The sequence below is a fragment of the Saimiri boliviensis genome, chromosome 12, assembly GCF_048565385.1.
Source record: "Saimiri boliviensis isolate mSaiBol1 chromosome 12, mSaiBol1.pri, whole genome shotgun sequence".
Lineage (NCBI taxonomy): Eukaryota > Metazoa > Chordata > Mammalia > Primates > Cebidae > Saimiri > Saimiri boliviensis.
This window is the reverse complement of record NC_133460.1, coordinates 74,402,791-74,423,874: the sequence shown is the minus strand read 5'-3', so window position 1 is coordinate 74,423,874 and position 21,084 is coordinate 74,402,791. Positions and strand designations below refer to the sequence as shown.

The following is a 21,084-nucleotide window of genomic DNA, read 5'->3' as shown; positions in this document are numbered from 1 at the left end:
TGTTCAGTCGTGGTCTTTTTCTTTCTTTTTTTAGATAAGAAAATAAGTACGCTATGTGGGGCTTTTACATACAACCCACATCATCCTCAGTACCAGGCAGTGAGCTCACTGCCTTCCTAGCCTGCAAGACACGAGTCATCTTCCCCAGAGTATAGAATAGGGAGCCGAGGAGCTTATTCATTAAAAACTGTTTTGGCTGATTGCCATAAATGCCAGGGATATCTGCCTCTTTTTGGTTATTTCACATCTTCAGAAAATGCTGCTTGTTGAACATACCTAATCATGAATTTTACTGACAGGGCAAAGTTTCCACTCTGTAGTGATGGCTTACGCACTATATATTCCCAAAGGTACTTTTCATATATGCATGAATTTTTATAAGGATGAGTTAGGCTTAGTACAGTCACAGATATGTGAGTCTGTATTATAATTGTAGGTACTGATGCATTTTAAAAAACTGTTACCTCTAATTTCTTTAACTTCCCCAGTGTACCTGCTGATCTGGGCAGGCTGCTCTCCTTGCTGCACACAAACACACTATGCTTATTGGGGCTTCTTTGCCCTGACTCATTTCTTCCCTCACCTGCATCATTCTTCCCCTTTCCCTGGGTGTTTCTCCACACGCCCTCTCAGTGTGTTTAATACACCCCTCTCTCTGCCTGAATCCCTCTTCCCGTCATCCCCAAACCTATCTCAGGTATCTTTGGTTTCAGGTAGCATAAACTCATTAAACTGCTGTTATGAAATAGAGAACTTCTGTGGAATGGTATGTGGACATGAAGAACATTGGCCATAAAGGACCTCAGGGCACCTGGAGCAGGACGAGCCATTAGATGTCATAAGCAGCTGGGATCGGGACCTAGGGAGCCACTGGAGCCAATGCAACTAATTTCTCCATCTCACCCTCTTGCTGACACCACATACTTTCTTGCTCTAAGTCTGTATCAGAGTTTCTAAGCCTTGTTAGTGTTGATGTTTTGGGCCAGATAATTTCTTTCATTTTTCAGAGTGTCCTGTGGAATGTTCAGCAGCATCCCTGGCCTCTGCCCCCTTGATGCCAGTAGCACGCCCTAATTGTGACAACCAAATGTGCCTCTAGACATTGCCCAATGTCCTCTGGGGAGCCAAACTGACCATGGTTGACAACCACTGATCCATAGGAAACTGCTTCCTTGTTCCCCTTGTTCTCAGCTGCTCTGTATACAGGTAGAAAGTGGCTCCCGAGCCTTGCAGTGCTTCCCCTCTCAGCTCCAGCTTGACTCAGTTGCCCACTCCAATGATGTAGAATCTCAGAATTTGATTCAGCCTTTGGATTGGTTCCTCAGGATGATGTGTAGACTCCTGGTACAATCGGCAGGGCCAGGGAGGTGCAGAGCAGGTAGCATGAACATGGCTGTAGCTTACCTCCTCCAGAAAAGGAATCATCCCAGGGAGCAGAATTTTCCTTGTATCTGAGCACATACTCCATTAAGTACCTAGTGTTTCCAATTTATATAGGAAAAATTCTGAAAATATTTTAAGGAAGCATTGCCTTCTTAGATTATATTGCACAATAATAAAATGTATGCGACTTATGGAGATGGAGCAGTGCAGTGGTTAAGAGCACAGGCTTTGGAGAGAGACTGTCTAGGTTCACATTCATCATACTGCATGCCAGCTGTGGCTTGGAGAGACTATTGGATCTCTCTTTGCCTCATTTCTTCATCTACACAATGGCAGTAATAATAACAGCAGTAATAATTATTATCACTTGTATATCATTCATTGGATGTGCCAGGTATAAATTTAAGTGTGTTAGTTAAATTAATTTACTAAATGTCCACAACTGTGAGTTTAAACTCATTTCAGAAGTCCTTAGGACCACATTTTTTGTTATGGTATGGAGAGCAGATATTTATAACCCTCTAGCAGGATCTGAAGGAGTACCTGGTAATTAACCATAAGATATTCTACAATAGAATATAAGAATATTTTACTAAGAGATATATAAGTAGTTTAGGTCTTGTCACCAAATGATTATACTTCCAATATATGTGAAAATTGTGAGTTTGTGCCCAGAACTTTTTGGAATTACACATTTGTATATTTATCTTCATCTTACAGATGAGGAAAACTGAATTCAAAAAGACTTAGTAACTTTTTTCTCTTGAGACAGTGTCTTGCTCTGTTGCCCAGGCTGGTCCTAAACTCATGGCCTCAAGAGATCCACCCACCTCAGCTTCCTGAGTAGGTGGCTGGGATTACACGCATGTGCCACCACACCTGGGTTCTGAGACTTAGTAACATGACATAGTTTACACAGCTAGAAATGCAGAAGCTGAGATTTGAACTCAGGCATTTTGATGCCAAAAGACTATGCACCTGACCACAGTATTATGTCATGTAGCAGAGGGTTTTTGTGAGAATTAAATGAGTGAACAAGTGTAAAAAGCACGAAGATCAGGCATGACACATAGTGAATGCTATTTAAGCATTAACTATTATCAGAATTTTCTTCTGTTTTTTGTTTGTTTGCTTGTTTGTTTTTTGGGGCAGCATCTTGCTATGTTGCCAAGGCTGGCGTGCAGTGGCTGTTCACAGGCATGATTATAATGCACTACAGCCTCAAAGTCTACACTGAAGCTATCCTCCTGCCTCAGCCTCCTAAGTAGGTGGGACTATAGGCATGTGCCACTATACTCAGCCAATTTTCTTGATTTTGGGGGGAGTTAATTGTGATTTATTATTATGACGGTTGGCAGTGCAGTGATGTATTCAATTTGATAAGGCAGTGGTTCCCAGCCTCTCTTGGGAAGGCAGACCTCAAAAATCATAATCTTTCTAAACCACAATGGAGTAAACCATGACACTGTTACTGGCCCTGGTGACTCCAACATATGGCCACCGGAAGCTCTGCCCCGCTTCCCATGGGCTAAGGGTCCTGTTATGGACTCAACATTTGTGTCCCCACCAAATTCATATGTTGAAGCCTTAACCCTCAATGTGATGTATTTGGAGATAAGCCCTCAAAGGAAGTAACTAAGGTTAAGGGAGGCCCATAAGGGTAGGCCATGATGGGATTAGTGTCCTTAGAAGAGACACCAGAGAAGTCATATCCCCTCTCCCCCAACACACGCACATGCACTCATGAAAGGCCATGTGGGCACGTTGCAAAAAAAAAAAAAAGGTGGCCATCTTCAAGCCAGGAAGTGAACTGCCCCCAGAAACTGAATTTGCTGATACTTTAATCATGGACTTCTACCCTCCACAACTGAGAAAATAGATTTCTGTTTTAGCCACCCAGTATCTGGTGTTTTGTTATAGCAGCTGGAGTAGACTAATACAGATCATGTCACACCTGGAGCCCAGCTCAGCAATTGGGAAGCTCTGCATTAAGAAGGCATATTGATGTGTTTCTTTTTCCACAAAATGACTTCACTCTGCTAAATTTTGTGTCTTTTTCTTCTTTTTTCTTGGTCTATTCTATTAGACTCTTTTTTTTTTTTTTTTTTGAGACAGGGTCTCACTCTTATCACCCAGGCTATAGTACAGTGGGTGTGATCTTGGCTCACAATCCTCCCATCTCAGCATCCCTAGTAGCTGGGACTACAGGCACACACTGTAGTCTGACTAATTTTTTGTATTTTTTTTTGTAGAGTCAGGGTTCACCATGTTGCCCAGGCTGGTCTCAAACTCCTTGGCTCAAGCAGTTTGCCCACCTTGGCCTCCCAATGTGCTGGGATTATAGGCATGAGCCACTGCACCAGGCCTCTATTAGAGTCTTAACTATGACTTCTCATCCTTGGTTATACATTGAATACTATTTTCTGCCATACTGTGATTAAAATTTATTGTTGGTGGGTCTAAAACCCATAACATAAAACTTGTTAGTGTAGAATACATAGTAAAAATACATGGACTACATTGGCCTTTGGAACACTTCTAAGAATGTGTATTAACTTTATACCATAGTCTGTAGCTATGCTTCAGCCTTTTTCTGCTGTGTTCTTGAGAAATGAGAATCCAAAGTAAACTGAATTTGTACTATTTGACATGCTATTCTAAGTGAGGAGTATGGATTTAAGACACAAATCATTAAGTACAGTCTAAATTGTACTTTTAAACGTTATAGATGATTTTTCAGAAATTCACGAACATTTATTTTCTCTGTTTGGGCTATCTCATTCAAAGATTCTAAAACTATTCAGTGTAACTCAAGCCTTTGCTTATTTTTATCCTGAAAATATTAACTTGTTTTTCTTCTAGCTTCTGGTGAAGACAATTTTATTATTGTCAGCATTCCGTCAACAAGTTTATCAAAGAAAAAGAGAATGATTTCCTCATGTGAGCCTGAAATACCATGAGAAAGAACATTGCATTCTCATCCTGCCTAGTGCAGTTGTCCTAAAGTGGACTTTTTCATTCCATGTTATTTACTCATCAAATATTGCATCACTTTGTAAAAGGAGAACAATTTTGAAAATTAGAGTGAAAGACATGCTGGAATACGTTTTTTTGTTTTGTTTTGGTTTGTTTTGGTTTTGTTTTGTTTTACACACACACATGCACATACACACACTCACAGATATAAAAAACGAAAAAAAGTCAAAGTGCCAATTAGATAGTAGCTAAGCTTAAAAAAATAGTCATACAGGTTTATCTTTCCACCAGTAGATTCTTGTTTTTAGCTTGTTGGGCAGATAAAAAGTGAGAAGGAAACCTTCAATCCATGTATGAAAAAAGGTAGTTTCAAAGGCAAAACTCTCAGGTATTGGTGGAATAACAAAATCTTAGTAAGTTTAAATAAAGAGAGCAAACCTAAACATTTTATATATATATATGTATGTATATCATATATAGGCAAACATATATATATATATATATATATATATATATATATATATATATATATAGGCAAATGTCAACTATGCCAAGTATATAGAAAAGCTGATGTGAATTGATGTTAAGTTGAAAAAGAATAAAATTTACACACTTAATTGCCACTATGTACAATGGCTTTATTACTTTGTATAAAAAGAGCATGAGTTTTCCAGGAAATTTGGGAAATACAAGAAGAGCTCATTCATCATCTCACTTTCCTCACACGGCTATTTTCTATTTTGGTGCATTCATTTCTTATTTTGTCTTTATGCAAATGTATTTCTACAGTTGTACTCATAGCACATACATTTTGTGTTCTGATTTAGAGTTAACATCCCAACAGAGATGGACATTTTTATATGCTACTATAGTCCTCAGAGCTGTAATTTATAGAGGCTTTAATAGTGCAGGGATTAGACATAGCATTTTTGTACAGCTTAGGAAAAATCATTAAGCAGGAAAGAGAATATAGACACAGATATTTGCCTGTAAAGAATTTCGGTGGAAGTTCAAAATAAAGAATTAACTAAATACTGCAATGAAGTGAAAATTAGTGTTTAGTTTAAATGTTCAAGAAACATGGTATTTCTTGGATTTATACTTCTTTCTCTTATTTTCCTTTTGCCAGCCTCCCTCACTCCATTTTAAACTCTTCTGTGTTGCCTGCATAGCATAAGGGAAAATTGACTTGGAAAGATGAAGACACAGGGTCTGTCTTTGACTTTTTTTTGCTTTTGATACTTCAAAAAAAGAAATATATGTACTTTCAGTGGTGATGAAGATATCTATTTACTAACTTTTTAATCATGTCACTATTTGATCTAGTAACTTGTATATGTAATAACTTAGTTAAGCATTTTTTTTTTAGTACCTACTGTATGCTCCTGTATAGTTACTGGAGTGTACAGTCTCTTACTTTGTAGTTTGGAAAATTATTGAAAGAAATAAATGAAGATGAAAAATGTATTTGCTGGTTTTATATACAAGGAAATTAATATATGTTAATGTGTGAATATTTTAATAGATATCAGATGCTTTTACATGTATTTTGACATTTAACCCTCATTAAAGCCCTATTTAAAAGGAAATCTTCACTGGAATGTACACAGCAGGAGAGATCCAGAGAGCTAAGTTGCATGTCAAAATCATAGAGCTAGTAATTGTTAAGAGTAGAGTTTCAAAGCCAGATATGTCTGACCTCCTGCCAAGGGCACTGTTTCATGTGCTTTAAAATGTAATGTGGTATTCCTATTTGCAGCAGTTTTAATGGCCTCAAAGAGTAGTATTCTAACCGGACGTTGGGTGGGATGGCAAACAAACAAACAAACAAAAACAACCCGGAATTATTGAGAGAGGGGTGAATTGTCAGAGGAATGTGGGTTTCTTTTTTATTTTTAAAAATCTTTTTCTGCGCCATGTTGTGTTACTATTTACAGCTGCATCATGTCCTAAAGGGCCTCTTATAAGCTTCCTTCTCAGATAAATTCTCTTTCAGAGCAGTTTTCACACCCAGCCTCAGAACACATGTAAATGCCTCTATGAAGTCTTTGGACAGGGAATGGTGATAGAGTTTCTTTTGCAGTTTATGAAGTTCTACTTGATGTAACTATTACTCTCTAACACTATCATGATATAAAAATCATAATAATCATAGGATATTGAAACTTTAAATCCTTTGTCCCTTATGTAAGGCTCATGGGGACAGTCTATAACAACAATAGTAATAATAGCTAACATTTATTTGAATGCTTACTATGGACTGGACCTCTGCTTTGTGACATAATATGGGGTACCTCATTTCATTTTCTCAATAACTCCATGGGGTAGGAATTGGGATTTGAAAGGTTAAAAATATTCACATTCTCCTTAAGTTTTAAGCCAGTTTGGAGGTAGAAACAGGTATCAAACAGATAAAAATCAAAACACCACCCTAAAGGCATCCTTAATAATACTGATTATTAAGGAATGAGGCTCAGGACTACTACCCAAGTAGGGCTGCAATATGTGGCTCGTGACAAAGAGCCAAGTTGCAGTCACTGGCAGCTCCTAAACAACCACAGGCCTCCTTGCAAGGGAATCTTCCTCTGTTTCATTTATAGCATGGAATTGCTGAGGAAGATGAGCCTCTATACAAATAGGCAGATCCCATATGAAAACAACAAAAAAAAGGAAGAGTGTGAGGTGAGTGTGTGAAGCTATGTCTTCCAAGGAAACAGATAAGCAACTCCCCTTATGGAAAAAAGTGGGAAGGAGAAGAGCCAGGAGTGTTAACTCTTCTGCAGTCCTCACCCCATGGAATCATGGAAAAGGAGGTCTTGGTCCCCAGCTGTAGGTACTAAACATGGGCCTAACCTGCAAAAAGGAATGAGGCACTGAGACACTAAGTGACAGCTCACGATTACTAAGTGGCAGAGAAGTCTAAATAGGCACAATCCATAAGTAACAAGTAGAGTCAGGATTGAACAGGCCAGGCTAGGACAGGCTCAGGCTCAGTTCAGGAACAAGGCAATGGAAAATAAAGGTGGGAGGGCAGATGTAAGAGGGATTACAAAAAAATAAGTGGTAAGAGTTGGATTCTCTTGTTAGGAGCGTTGAGGTGGAGTCAAAATGACTCAAAGTTTTCTAGCATTCCTAGTTGGAAACAATGAGAGCGTTATCCAGTGCTTTTTTGGACATGAGAGTTTGAGGTACCTTGCAAACTATTGGAAATTTGAGTCTGTAACTTGGGAGAAAGATCGGAAGCAGAGATGCAGGTTTTAGGGTTGTTCATTTAACGATGACAGTTGGGTGAAACTAAGGGAGTGCCTAAGTCTGAGCAGTGAAAGAGGAGGTTGGTTTCACAGATGAGTTTCATCTTTGAAATATGCCAAAAGGTTTGAGTTGATAGACATCAGCAACTTGATCTAGTTTAAAGGCAAAGCCCAGATTGAGCTCCAGACTCGACCTCACGTTTTAACCATAGCCCTAGAGTGCTGCGTGGCAAACCTACGGGTCACACTGGCATCCAGCACAGTTTCTGCTTGCCCCTGCAGGTTCACTGTTCATCCCACTTCTCTGACCTGGGAGGATGAAAACATTTATAAACTGCGTCAGCTGGGCTCCCATTGGGTTCAGTCACCTCTGAGACTTGGAATGCAGGAGGAGGTGTGGTTGATGTGTTTACTTCCTTAGGTCTTTCACTGTCAGATCCTGTGGACTGACTGCTTCTCTTTAACTGGGACTTTCTACACCAACTCTCCAAGATTCCAGTAATTGCTCTCTCCCTGTGCCCACTTAAGTCTAGAGGCGGTAGGAGTTTCCCACTGTTACTAGGCCCAAGGGACTCTGCTTCCTTTATGAAGTTCAACTTAATGTAACTATTATTCGCCCACACTATCATGATATAGCGTTGTTAGATTTTGTTAACACTGCTCACACCTTTATAAACAATGTCTTTGTTGAAGTCTTCCCTATTTCCCAGTTCCTTGAATAATGTACCCAATAAACTGGAAAGAACTTATGTTCTCCAAGGCACCAAGTCCTACTCTTAATAAACAGAGGGGACTTCTAATCTGGGAGGGGAGTCTTAGACCTAGGAAGGAACAACAGAATTAATTAGTTCAGGGACAGTAAATCCATATGCACATGTAATATTGTCAGTGGACAGAATATCTTACACAGTTATACGATTTTTCAAATGTGTAAGTGCCTTAGTGATTCATAAGAAAATTTATTTGAAAATGTTGTCAATTTTATTTTACCCATTGTCTTTATACAGATTCTTAACCAACAAATGGCTTATATTAAGAATATAACTACCTCTGTGTTTGGCTAAGGACATTTTCTTAAATGTGCAGATTGTACTCACATGCAAAGAATCTGGGAATTACTTCCAAGGCCTTTGTTAAAAAGTTCATCAAACTTTCTTTGGTTCCAAACTGCAGGGAGGTGGAATGAACTGGTTCAACAATAACTATTTCTATCAGGATAGGGACAAAAATGACCATCCATATCTTAAAGGAATTTTTGTAAAATCATTTCTAACTCTTTCATTTCACAGCAGAAATTCAAGTCCCCAGTCTTACAAAAAAAGAGTACATCACATTCTCAGCCTTGGCAACACCTTGTCCTTTGTGTGACCTGCTGTGGCTCAAGCAGTGAGCAGAGTCTACAGAACACAAAAATAAACATCTCTACAGGCCTGTGGAATTTGATGGCCTGTGTGATGTGGGGCAGACGGTGGGCCGAGTGCCAGGCCCTGTAGGTGAGCAGTTCACTCTGCAAAAGCAGAAAGAAGGGGCAAACCTGACTGAATTTCTGTTTCCACCTTTGGCCTGGTGTGGGGTCAGGCCTAGGCATGACCCCTGTGTACCCAGTTAGATGTATTCAGTTAGGATTCTGTGACCCCAGTGGTAGCAAGGCTGGTTACAGTGGATAAAAAGATAAAGGATGGGTAATTTCTTGCTCCCATTCCTCAAGCTCCTTGTACCATTTCCCTGTGTAATTTGAGAAATTATCCTGAACTAGAGAACTGGAAAGTTTTTTCACAAACTACTTATTGAGTCCCTGTTCTCTCCCAGGCATGATCCCATGCACTGGAGACACAGTGGGGAGTGGGAGCCTCCAGGGTCCCAGCTCTTAGGGGGCTCACACTCTGAGTGCAGAACTGTGCTCTTCTGCCTGCACTCTCTTGCAAACACCAGTTCTCCATAGTACTCCATGACCTGAGGGGTTAATTTCTAGCTGACTGAAATAATGGACTCATTGCCCCTCCCATTTCAGCAGCATGGTGGATGGCAGTGATTACAGAGTGAGGGAAATATTGTGATATGGACAACAGCACTGTTCTCAGTAGTAGGCCCTCTGATGATGAACAAAAAGACACTGTGAAATGCATCTCAAATTCCCAGGTTCTCTTTTGCAGCGAAGAAGCCTCCGATATAATCTGACTTAATAATACCATACTCCGTATGAGTATAAAATTAGAATAAAAGAGTTCTGCAAGGCACTGAGTTAGATACAAAAATGTATTCATGAAACTACACAAGTATTGAGCACCAACTTTATGCCAGACACTACACCCAACTTCATAGCAGAACTCTGTTACTGCAGAAAATGTAGTTGGGGGCAAGCTCCTGGTTATGAATTGCACATTCAGCAACTCAGAAACAAGCGTTTTTCTGATGTTGCCTAGAACCAGTGGCTCTGTGGATCAGGAGCTGAAAGGGTGGGAAAGAATTTTGCTTTCTACTCTCTGCCTCGTATGTGAATCACGAGTTGTACCTTTTTCTTCCTTTCTGTAGACCAAATACCGTATAAATCACTGCTCTTTATTCTAAGTCTTATGTAAAGGGTTCCTGTCCTCAAAACATCACACACAATGTAGAAGCTTTGGCAGTTTCTTTAGCAAAGGTCAGTGTTCAGTTTAGTGCCTGAAGGTCTCTGACAAACATCCAAAAATTTCTGGTTGAAGTCAGTAATTATTTACTCCCCTGTTACCAGGATCTGTTTGAGGACTAAGCAGAAAGAAGCAGAAAGGAAAAATAAGCAAATCAAAAAAAGCAGTCTTAGTCTCTCTTCACCTAGAACAATACATATATATTGTCTCATGCCACATGTGTAAGGTCATTGAACAATAAAAATAAATAAATCTATTTCCAGTTGAAGGCATCTCCAGGACCCAGAGGCTCTAAGTGGATGAAAGCAACTTGGTGCCTGGGCCAGAGACTGCAAGCCTAAGCAGAGAGAGAGGGGTTTCTTTAACTTCCCTCCCACGTTCTGTCCCTTTGGAACTCAAGTTTGCCCCCAGGATAGAAGTCTGTAAGGCTACCAGCTGGAACCTTTTGCTACACTGCTGTAAAGGCTGTGCAGAAAAATGTTGGAATTCTCTCACACTTGGAAAATTGCCCTTTAATACACAGGGTTTCCTCTCTGTTTCCTAGCCATAGGCCAGGATATTAACTCGGGTGGGGTAGAGGCAGATATTTAATTCTTGTTAAGAGGGAGTAATAAAATGTGAAGTGATAGGCAATCTATCATCCTCTGAATATGTGCAAGAGGCTTATGTTTAGCAACAATGTTTAGCAGATGCCAGGCACTGTTCAGTTGCTGGGGACACAACATGCAACATGACAGTATGGCTTCTACCAAGACACAGCTTGAAGGCCAGAGAGAGACAATTGTATGCAGAAGCACAAGCTTTGAAGTTAGACCTGAGGTAGAATCTTGGGTAGAGCATTCCTTGCTTTGTCTATAAAATAGAGATTATAATACCTATCTTACAGGGTTGAGATGAAGATAACATGGAATAACATATATGTAGCAGTGAATTCAGAGCCTAGTGGATGGAGGGCCCCTAAATAGTAATCATTGTTACTGTTATTACTTTGTGGCTTTTTGTGTGTTCCCAGAGTCAGACAATTGAGCTCTAAGTGCTGGCTAGTACCTCTGCAACATGAATGCCATGCTCTGGCGTGCGCTGTTTAGACAAAAGCTGATTGTGTTAAATACTCTTCATTTTCTAGTTACAGTGGCTGATTTTCTTGCTTTGTGAAGATTAGACCTCTCTGAGGAAGACAGAGTGCTTTCCATGTTTCTTTCAGATAAATGGCCATTTAAAAACTATTGTTTAAATGTAAACATACTACACTGTCAAGTTTTTGTTTTAATAAAACTATAGATAGATTTATTAAAAAACTAGTGACAATTATTTATGCTTTTATTTCTTATAACTTGTGGGGGCTTCTCCCTGGTATAGGCAGAACTTATTTCATTTGTTTTCATTGAGTGAGCTCTTATTCTGAACCAGGCAGTATGTTCGCCTGTGTGTGTGTATGTGTGTGTGTGTGTGTGTGTGCACATGTATTTTGTTTGGGTTTGAGTAAAGTGAGGAGAATTGGGGGAAGATGCAAAGGTGACTTGCTCTGGGAGTTAAAGAGCCTAATAGGAGAGAGAGAGACAGGTAAAAACAAGAATGTATTTGATAAATGCCAGGAAAGGCATACACAGAGATCTCCAAAAACCTGGAAGAGGGAGATACCTGTTTGAAGAGGTAGAAGTGGTGGAGTCAGGAGTGATAGGTAAGTCAGGTGTGGAAGTGAGGAAGAAAGGAATTGAAGGTAAAGGGAATAACATGTAAAAGGATATAAAGCCTAAGTTTTTCAGTGAGTCATAAGAAATTTATAGTATCATAGGATAGGTGGGTGTGGTAGTGATGGTCTGGGAGTGAGGTTGATATTTGGCTAAGGAGATGGTCAAATGAACAGGCTGAATGTGGCTTCTGCTGAGGACTTCAAGGACCAGGCAATCCTCAGGCAAACAGATTACGGCTGAGGGCACTGAGTTTCCATGGTCAGAAATATTATCCGTATGTTTCCCTCTTGCTTCTACAAAGACAGAAGTAGGTGTCTAGATCAAAGAGCTTCAAATGGGACACACTAAGAGGTACAAATGTTGTACCCTAAAAGTTGTACCCTAAAATGTTGTACTCTCCCCACTGCAGAGGCAACAGTAGAGTTCATTTAGAAATCTCTAGTGAGTTGCAGTAGGGTTGAAACTTACTCATATAACAATATAGATATAAAACAAATTACAACTTCTTTGTTGCTATAATAAATCTAAACTTCTTCATAAACCTCAATTTTAAATGAAGGCAAGAGTGGGGAGTTTATTTTGCTGCTTTCATCCTCTCTAAAAAACCTTTGGCTATCCCCAAATTATAAAGATTTTTTCCCTCTATTTTATTCTAGAAGTTTTATAGTTTTCTTTTATGTTTACATCTTCTATCTATAGATTTTGTGTAAGAGTGACAATAAGACTCAAGATTTGCCAGGCACGGTGGCTCATGCCTGTAATCCCAGCACTTCGGGAGACGGAGGTGGGCAGATCACCTGAGGTTGGGCAGATCAGCCTGACCAATGTGAGAAACCCTGTCTGTACTAAAAATACAAAATTAGCGGGGCATGGTAGCACACGCCTGTAATCCCAGCTACTCAGGAGGCTGAGGCAGGAGAATTGCTTGAACCCAGGAGGCGGAGGTTGCGGTGAGCCGAGATCGAGCCATTGCACTCCAGCCTGGGCAACAAGAGCGAAACTCCATCTCAAAAAAAAAAAAAAAAAGTGACAATAAGACTCAGGATTCATTTTTCCTCATATGAATAAATGTGTAGGTCTGTATCTGAACTCTCTATTCTGTTCCACTAATCTAATATGCCAATATCACATTGTCTGTTACTCTGGTTTTAGAATAGATCTTGAAATCGGTTAGTATAAGTCTTCAACCTTTGTTCTTTCTTTTTAAAATGATTTTGGCTTTTCTAAGTCATTTACAGTTCCATATAAATTTTAGAATCAGCTTGTCAGTTTCTATTTAAAAAAAAAAAAAAAAAAGACTGCTGGGGCCAGGTGCAGTGACTCATGCCTGTAATCCTATCACTTTGGGAGACTGAGGCAGGAAGATTGCTTGAGCCCAAGAGTTTGAGGCCAGTCTGAGAAACATAGTGAAACCTCATTTCTACAAAAAAATATAAAAATTAGCCCGGTGTAGTGGTACATGCGAGGGAGCATGACGGAATGTTTGGGGGTGATGAAAACATAGTGAAACCTCATTTCTACAAAAAAATATAAAAATTAGCCCGGTGTGGTGGTACATGCAAGGGAGCATGACGGAATGTTTGGGGGTGATGAAAATGTTCTATGTCTTGATTGTGGTGGTTGCGATTACATGAGTGATACATTTGTCAAAACTCGCAATGTAGACTTAAAATGGGCGTGTTTTATCATATGTAAGTTATACCTCAATTTGAAAATGTTTAACAGTCTTTGCAAGTTTAGTATTTTTCATCTAAGATCAGCCTTCTCTGGATATTATTCAGCCAAATCTGAAGTACTCTGATTGTTAGGATTGTTTCTCCCTTCTCTTGTGTTTATTCTTCCTTCTTCATGAGTGTTTCTAGTCTAGGGGAAAACTCATGTGTCCCTCTGGTTTTTTTCTAAGTTCCCATCCAGAGTTTTCCCTTGTATTGGTTACTGGGCATCCTGCTGGTCTCCTGAATATCCGCATAAAGTGAAACTCATCTTGTTGCTCTCCAGGTGCTGGTTTCTGTCCTCATCGTGGACTTTGTTGGGAGCTTGTGGTTTGTGTTTTCTGTATGGCCAGGGCCTGGAAGAATTCCCCACCTTTCTTGTTGTAGTTCTTTTTTTTTTTTTTTCTGAGATAGAGTCTCACTCTGTTGCCCAGGCTGGGGTGCAGTGGCGCAGTCTTGGCTCACTGCGACCTCTGCTTACCGGGTTCAAGTGATTCTCCTGCCTCAGCCTCCCGAGTAGAGGTATGTACCACCATGCCCAGCTAATTTTTGTATTTTTTAGTAGAAATGGAGTTTCACCATCTTGGCTAAGCTTGTCTTGAACTCCTGACCTTGTGATCTGCTTGCCTCAACCTCCCAAAATGCTGGGGTCACAGGCATGAGCCCCTGCTCCTGGCCTTGTTGGACTTCTTAAGGATCACGTATAATTTCCATTTGGCTCAGCACATTTGCCATGGAATCCCTCTTCCCTTTGCCATGGCCCTGGCTCTCATCTCAGCTATCTTCCATGTCTCCATTGAGAACATGGGAGAATCCCCCCATCACTTCTGTGCCACCTAGGAGGTGAAGGACAGTCAGTGGGAACTCTGTTTCTCTCTGCTTAGACACAGGGGACCAGTGAAGTTGTGTCTTCCCGCAGTTACACACGAGACACATAGTACAGGCCTCCTTGTTGGCGCTTCCCCCTCAACTACCTAGGCTGATGGGAAACTATCACTTCACCACAACACATACCTGTCCTTGGTCAAGACTTAGGGAATAGGAAACATCGTCCCTGAGAAACCTGGACAGCTCATCACCATTCCTTTAAAATTGGTTTCCCTTTCCTTTCAGGGCGGGCTTCTACTTTCCCTTTCTGTGTGGTGGGAATGTCCTCTATAACACAATCTCATGATTCCTTGCTGTGGACGTGTTTATTCTGGATGGAGTATATTTCTCATTTCCTACAGCAATAGGCTTCTTGACTTAGCCTTAATAACAAGAAGGAACATTTAAAAGAACCTGGCTTACCAGAAAGGGGCAATACATCAGAAAAATATTACCTATAGTATAGGAATATTTTAGAAATGCCTATAAAAAAGGAGACTGGCAAATTTCATAATTCCTAAGCAATAACAAAGAAGAATTGTGTCCACCTTTAAAGAGTTATTAAGAAATAACAAAGAGTAAAGTTTTTAGAGTTTACTGAGAGTGCTTACCTCTACCAGGTAACTTACATATAACTGAAGGTGTAGTTAATAGTCATCTGGTTTAGAAGACAAACATCAGTAATTCAACATCCTGATTTTATTAATGAGGAAATAGCAGCAGAGAGGAAGTGATTCATACAGGGTCACTGGGACTCAGCTCAAATGCCCACTCTTGGTATTTTTTCATCATACCCTATCTCTTTCGTGGCTACAGACCAATTTACAAGGTAAGAGTACTACTAAAGGTAAAGGTGCTAGAAATAGGAGTCAAGGAAGGAAAGAACAACAGAAAGCCAATGTTGGGAACTTCCAAAACAAGTGGCTCCAGGAACATACTTTCCTTTGTTCTAGTTGCTTACCGACTATAAGAAATTTGTTGGTTTTCTACCGATAAAAGGAATCACTCCAGAAAACTACTGTGGGCAACAAAAGAGTTGCCCCACAAATGGAGTGCTTTACTGCAAGGTTACTGAATGTTAGCAGGAATATTTTTTGCAAATGATTATATTTTAAAGCAAAGAGGATAAGGTGAAATTGAGACTATATCTCAACTTACACTGTAAGGAGTAATCTTAGAAGAACATCATCATGTAGTACTGCTTTCATCCCAGAAATTTTTTCTGAAGCCAGAATGGGATGTAGAATACTATTCCATTTGATGAGTAGAATTCATCAGTGGTTGATATCAAAATAATATGAATTGGAGGCTGATTAGTAAAATGAAGAGTTGCAAGATGGTAAATGCTTCCCAAGCTTATAGTTTTAGACTGGGGTGCAGTGGCATGATCTCAGTTCACTGCAACCTCCTTCTTCTGGGTTCAAGTGAGTCTCATGCCTGAGCCTCCCAAGTAGTTGGGATTATGGCATGTGTGACCACACTCAGCTAATTTTTTTATTTTTTGTAGAGACAGGTTTTCACCATGTTGACTAGGCTGGTCTCGAACTCCTGACTTCAAGTGGTCTTCCTGCCTTGGCCTCCGAAAGTGCTGGGATTACAGATGTGAGCCACCACACCCGGCAGCAATACTATTAACTTAATAAAAGGCCTGCCCATTATGTTTGTCTAATATCAGGTGGGTTAATTATTTACAAGAATGCTCAGGCTAATGTTGTGGGAGAACTGCAGGCTGCTTCAAAGTCTCTAGGAAACAAGGTTCGCCCTGTCTAGCCCACACATCTCTTCTGAATACTTATAAATCTATTAAATGACCTGTTTTGAAAGACACTCAGACGTGTTATTTTATGAACAGCCATATACCCTTGTGATAACATTGTCGGCTTCCTTCTCCTTCCTTTTGTCATGGTCACTCACATGAATGGTGCTTAAGTGTTAGCATTGCTTGGACATCTTGTTGACAGAAACGCCAATAACAATTTTGAAATATCAGGGCAGATGGACACGTGCGCCACCCAAAGTCAGCCAGGGCTACTTGTCTCCATTTACACTCACGTGCAGTGCTGTCATAGGAGTCCTTTCACTTCTCTCTGAAAGAGAGGGTGCTAGGTATGAAACGTACCATAAACATGACTCACATGGCTGTTTAAAAAGCTTTGACTTATGTTAGCACGTTATGGGCAGAAGCTGAAAACCTTTCTGCCTTTAGGAGCCTGGTAGGTGAAGCACACAGGAACTGTCAAAAGTCTGCCTACACCTGTTTCACCACTGAGGAAGAGAAAAAGATAGCATTTATCTCTGAGGGTTGTGAGGATCAAGTGTGTTTATTCATGAGAAATTGTTACTAATAGTATTGCATACAGATGTTTGCAGAGAGGCTGTTTCTCCCTACCCTCATGGGACACGGTCCCATGAGGATGTTCCTATTCCCATGGTTTTACCCAGGTTGATTCTGTGACTTACGACAGAACTTGGTTGATCATGCTATCACCATCTTGGGATGATTATCTAAATGTTTTACTTGGATTTATACAATTGCATTTTTGAGTTATCTTCCCAAATCAGTTCTTAACCTATTTGATGTGGATATGCCAAAGAGAGGATGTTCACCTAGAACAAATAAAAAGGGAGTCATGTGAGTTTTGCAGCAGCAAAATGAAAATTAATGATCCTTAATATTTTTGTAAAGAAACAGAACATTTTATTTTGCCAGGGGCTTGTTGCCTACAGTGTTTCTCTACTGAATAATCACCTCATTTTCAATGTGCCACATCAATAAATGATAGTTATTTTTAGTCCTTGAGAAACCGTACAAAAGAGATTTTTGTGTTCACTGCAGGAAAAAAGCTGAAATGTCTACTTAAGAAAATTATACGTAAAATATTTAACACAGTTCTGGAAATGAGTAATAACTTTATTATACCAGCTCAGTTATATTTCTTTTTACATATTCTTCCTACTCTTTGTGACAATTACCAGCATACAACTTTTACATAAGCTTTATATAGCTTCCCTCACTAAGTATATAAGGGTCTTTTTGCTTAACATTGCATTATAAATGTTTTCCATATTACAGTATTACCTTCGTGTTTATAATTGTAATAAATTGTATACCGTTTCATCTGTTGAACATGTCACAATTCTCAGACACTTCCTAGTTGTTAAATATTTAGGTTGTTTCTGTTTTACAATTATGGTTAATGCAGCTATTATTTTTTGCCCATAGTGGCTTCTCTTACATTATTTTCTTAGGATGGCCTCCCAGAAATAGAATCACTGTTGAAAGAATGTGGATACCTTTCTAATTCATGATCCATCACATTATGTAGCTTTTTAAAGGGGCTGTTGCACAGCTCTGGCTGTTTCAGTATTCTTTCACAGCATAGGACATAAGAACTAAGGATGGTCCTTATACTGGATGTTTATAGGTAGGTGGATTTATAGTCTCACACTGGAAAACTACTTAACCATGAGGGTTACTTAAATGGAAAAGCCTAAGTAGAAGCTAGAACTATACGAAGGCAGAAGTTTCTAAGTTGTACCTTTTTAAACTGGTACAACTGATTGTATCACATCATAACACTTGGCAGCTAATTGTATCCAATTGGTCAGTTATTCCATTGTGTGTGTTTGTCACGGGTGTAGGTAGACACTTGAATGCTGGTTCTATTGGAATTGAGAGAAAGAGAGGATGCTAGGCATAAAATGTACCATAAACGTGACTCACATGGCTGTTTAAAAAGCTTTAATTTCTGTTAGCACAGTATGGGCAGAAGTTGAAAATCTTACTGCCTCCAGGGGCCTGGCAGTGAAGCACAGAGGAAGTGCACACAGATGTGTGCAGGACAGGGTGTCAGGGTTGGGGGAAAGTGGAAGCGCAGGCCTTGTCTGAAAGGGGTCACTGCTGCTTGGCCCCATCTGATGGCTGCCACAAGGGAATGCATCCCAGCATCTTTTTAGAGCTTGCAATTTTTCCAGAGAATTTGGAAATTTGGATAGTATCTGATATTTACAAGTGCCAACTAATGTAAACATTTAAAGAACACTGTAGGCATAATAAAAGTGTCCTGAAGCTTGATTTGCTCATTGCTGCCGGTTTGTGGGCGTTCTCATTGGACTGTAACTATGATTCTGTGAAGTAGACAGAAGGTAATTTTCTGTACAAACAAGGAAGCTGAGGCTCAGAAGCCATTATGCAACAGTTTATGAACTGCCTGTCCCACTAGGATGTGAGCTTCATGAAAGCAGGGTATTGTCTCTTTTCTGCAATACTCATAGCCCAGCTCCTAGAATAGTTTCTGGTGCACATTGGACACTGAATAGCTATTGAATTAATGAGCAATGAACAAATAAAAAGAATTTAAATCACGTGGCAAATAATATCTACATTTTTGTGTCACATATTCCTCATGTTTTTTCTCATTTTGATATATACAACATTTTGTGAAAGTAATATTATTACCTCCATTTTATGGATAAGTAAACTGAGCCTCAGAGACACAAAGTAATTTGCTTGAATTCATGTAACTCATAAGATGGAGAGTCAGAACCCAGATCTTCCTTGGATTGCTGGTTCATGTCGCTGTTCCACAAAGCCATTCAGCCACCGTAGTCATAAATAGCCACATCACCCCATCCTCCCAAATATTGGCATTTTATTCCGCAGATTAGTGTAACATGTCTCTATAGAACAAGTCTGCAAAATTTCTCTGTAGAAGGCCAGAAACTAAATATGTTAGGCTTTGTGAGCCACATTTTCTCTGTTACAAGTACTCTAATTGCCACTGCAACCTGAAAGCAGCCAAAGGCAAATGCAAATGTGTATAGTTGTGTTCCAATAAAATTTTGTTTACCAAAAGAGGCAGCTGCCAGATTTTGCTTGAGGATAGTAGTTTGCCAACCTCTGCCTTAGAAGACAGACAAATTACCTTATGTTTAAGTTGCTAGCTAGCAACTTTTAAACTCTTCCTTAGTCTTTGGATTGCCTTAATATTTCATAGCAGTGTTTGCTGTATACACCTTAAATTACTCGGAAGTTGCAGTGGTGTGCTAGTAAATGTTTAACAACTGGTTCTCTCAGGGGATCTAAAAAGTTTTGATGTGTAGTTTACCCATTTATGATTGTGTGGTATAAATATTCCCAGCATGATCAGTTTCAAGTCACCAAAGTGACATCACTGAACATGGTGCAGGGTGACATGCAGTTGGAGCTCATGTGTAGGTTTGGATTCTTTTGTTAGAAGTGACAGAAATCTCAACTAATCCCAACAATAAGTAGAATCTAAAAAGAAGAAAAAGTAGAATCTATTATGTTGCCTAACAGGCTAGAGAGGGTGGCTGCAGAATTCGTTAATTCAGTAGCTCAGTGACAACACTGAAGGTCCCAGGTTATTTTCATGTGGGTCTTGGCTCATTGACTGTCCTCAAGTTAGCATCCTTCATAGTTAAGAATTGGCTACTATAGATCCAGGTATCATATCCAGTATCTATAAGAAGAGGGGCTTGTTTCTTCTTCATGTCTTAAGAACAAGGAAACGTTTCCCAGAGGACTTCTCTTCATAGCTCATTGGCTAGAATTACTTCCCATTCTGTGTCTCATCACTGACTGACATGGGAATGGGAGACCAATCTAAACCCATTCCCTGAACCAAGGGACTGGGCCCAGATGGCCACTGGAGACAGCAGATAGAGTCGAATCTGAACAAAGCCAGGGTTATGATGGAATAGAGGAAAAGATGGACTACCAGCTCTGTCTGCTCCAGCAGGCTGTATGTGAAAGCAAAAATACAGGTATGGCAGATCTTTTAAAATAAGAGTTTTTCCTTGAGTGTTTCATTGTGGGGAAGGAAAAGTAGATGACTGTTAAAGCTACTTATTTATGACTCAAAGTTATATTTTGGAGAAATTTATTCTGAAGCTCCAGAGTGTTAGAGACACCTTTAGAGGGTTAATTTTGCTCTGAATTCCAAGTCAAGTCAGTGACCAGGCATGGTTCAGGGAAATACCAACGGTACCATTTAAAGAATTGCATTTATAGCTACGTCAGATTGTAATTCACATCATCCTCCTGGTGTGTCATTGGCAAGAATTATGTGTATAATTCATAGAAAAAAATGTTTATGAATTTATACCAAGGAATAAGGAAATGTAGTAGAAGCAGGACATTGGTTAGGAAAACTGGCCTTGCAATCAGACCAGGGTTCATAGCCCATTTTTGCTGCTTCATTATGTAAAAAATAATAAGGCAAATTACTTAACCTCTTTAACTTGAGTTTCTTTACCTATAAGATAAGGATAAAAAAATACCTATTCTTTTTTGTTTCTTGTAAGGATTAAATGAGACACTATCTATAGTGATGCTTGCTAGGAACTTGGCCTGTGGCAAGTGCTTTGTAAACAGCAGCTCTATATCATTGTTATTTTCACTTAGCCCCAACAGCAGTATTTTGGCTGTTACTAATCACCAGGCCAGTGTTTAGCAATATTATTTCCAATAATAACTTTTATTTTTCTCTTTGTCAGTAGGTTTAGTATTTATTCCAGTATTGGTCTCCCAGTACTTTTAATATTATAGATC

At 39.6% G+C, this 21,084-nt stretch overlaps 1 protein-coding gene across 14 annotated transcripts in view; it reads left to right on the top strand.

The window, feature by feature from the left end:
- SLC16A12 (solute carrier family 16 member 12) overlaps positions 1-21,084 on the top strand; it is a 159,920-nt gene that overhangs the window by 54,499 nt on the left and 84,337 nt on the right. Inside the window, exon 1 of one of the 14 annotated variants that reach the window (XM_074382551.1) lies at positions 14,071-16,068. The exons of the other annotated variants lie outside the window; for them this stretch is intronic. The gene's annotated coding sequence lies outside the window, so the exon portion shown is untranslated. Of the gene's footprint in view, positions 1-14,070; positions 16,069-21,084 lie in introns of those variants that run through there. 14 annotated transcript variants of the gene reach the window in all.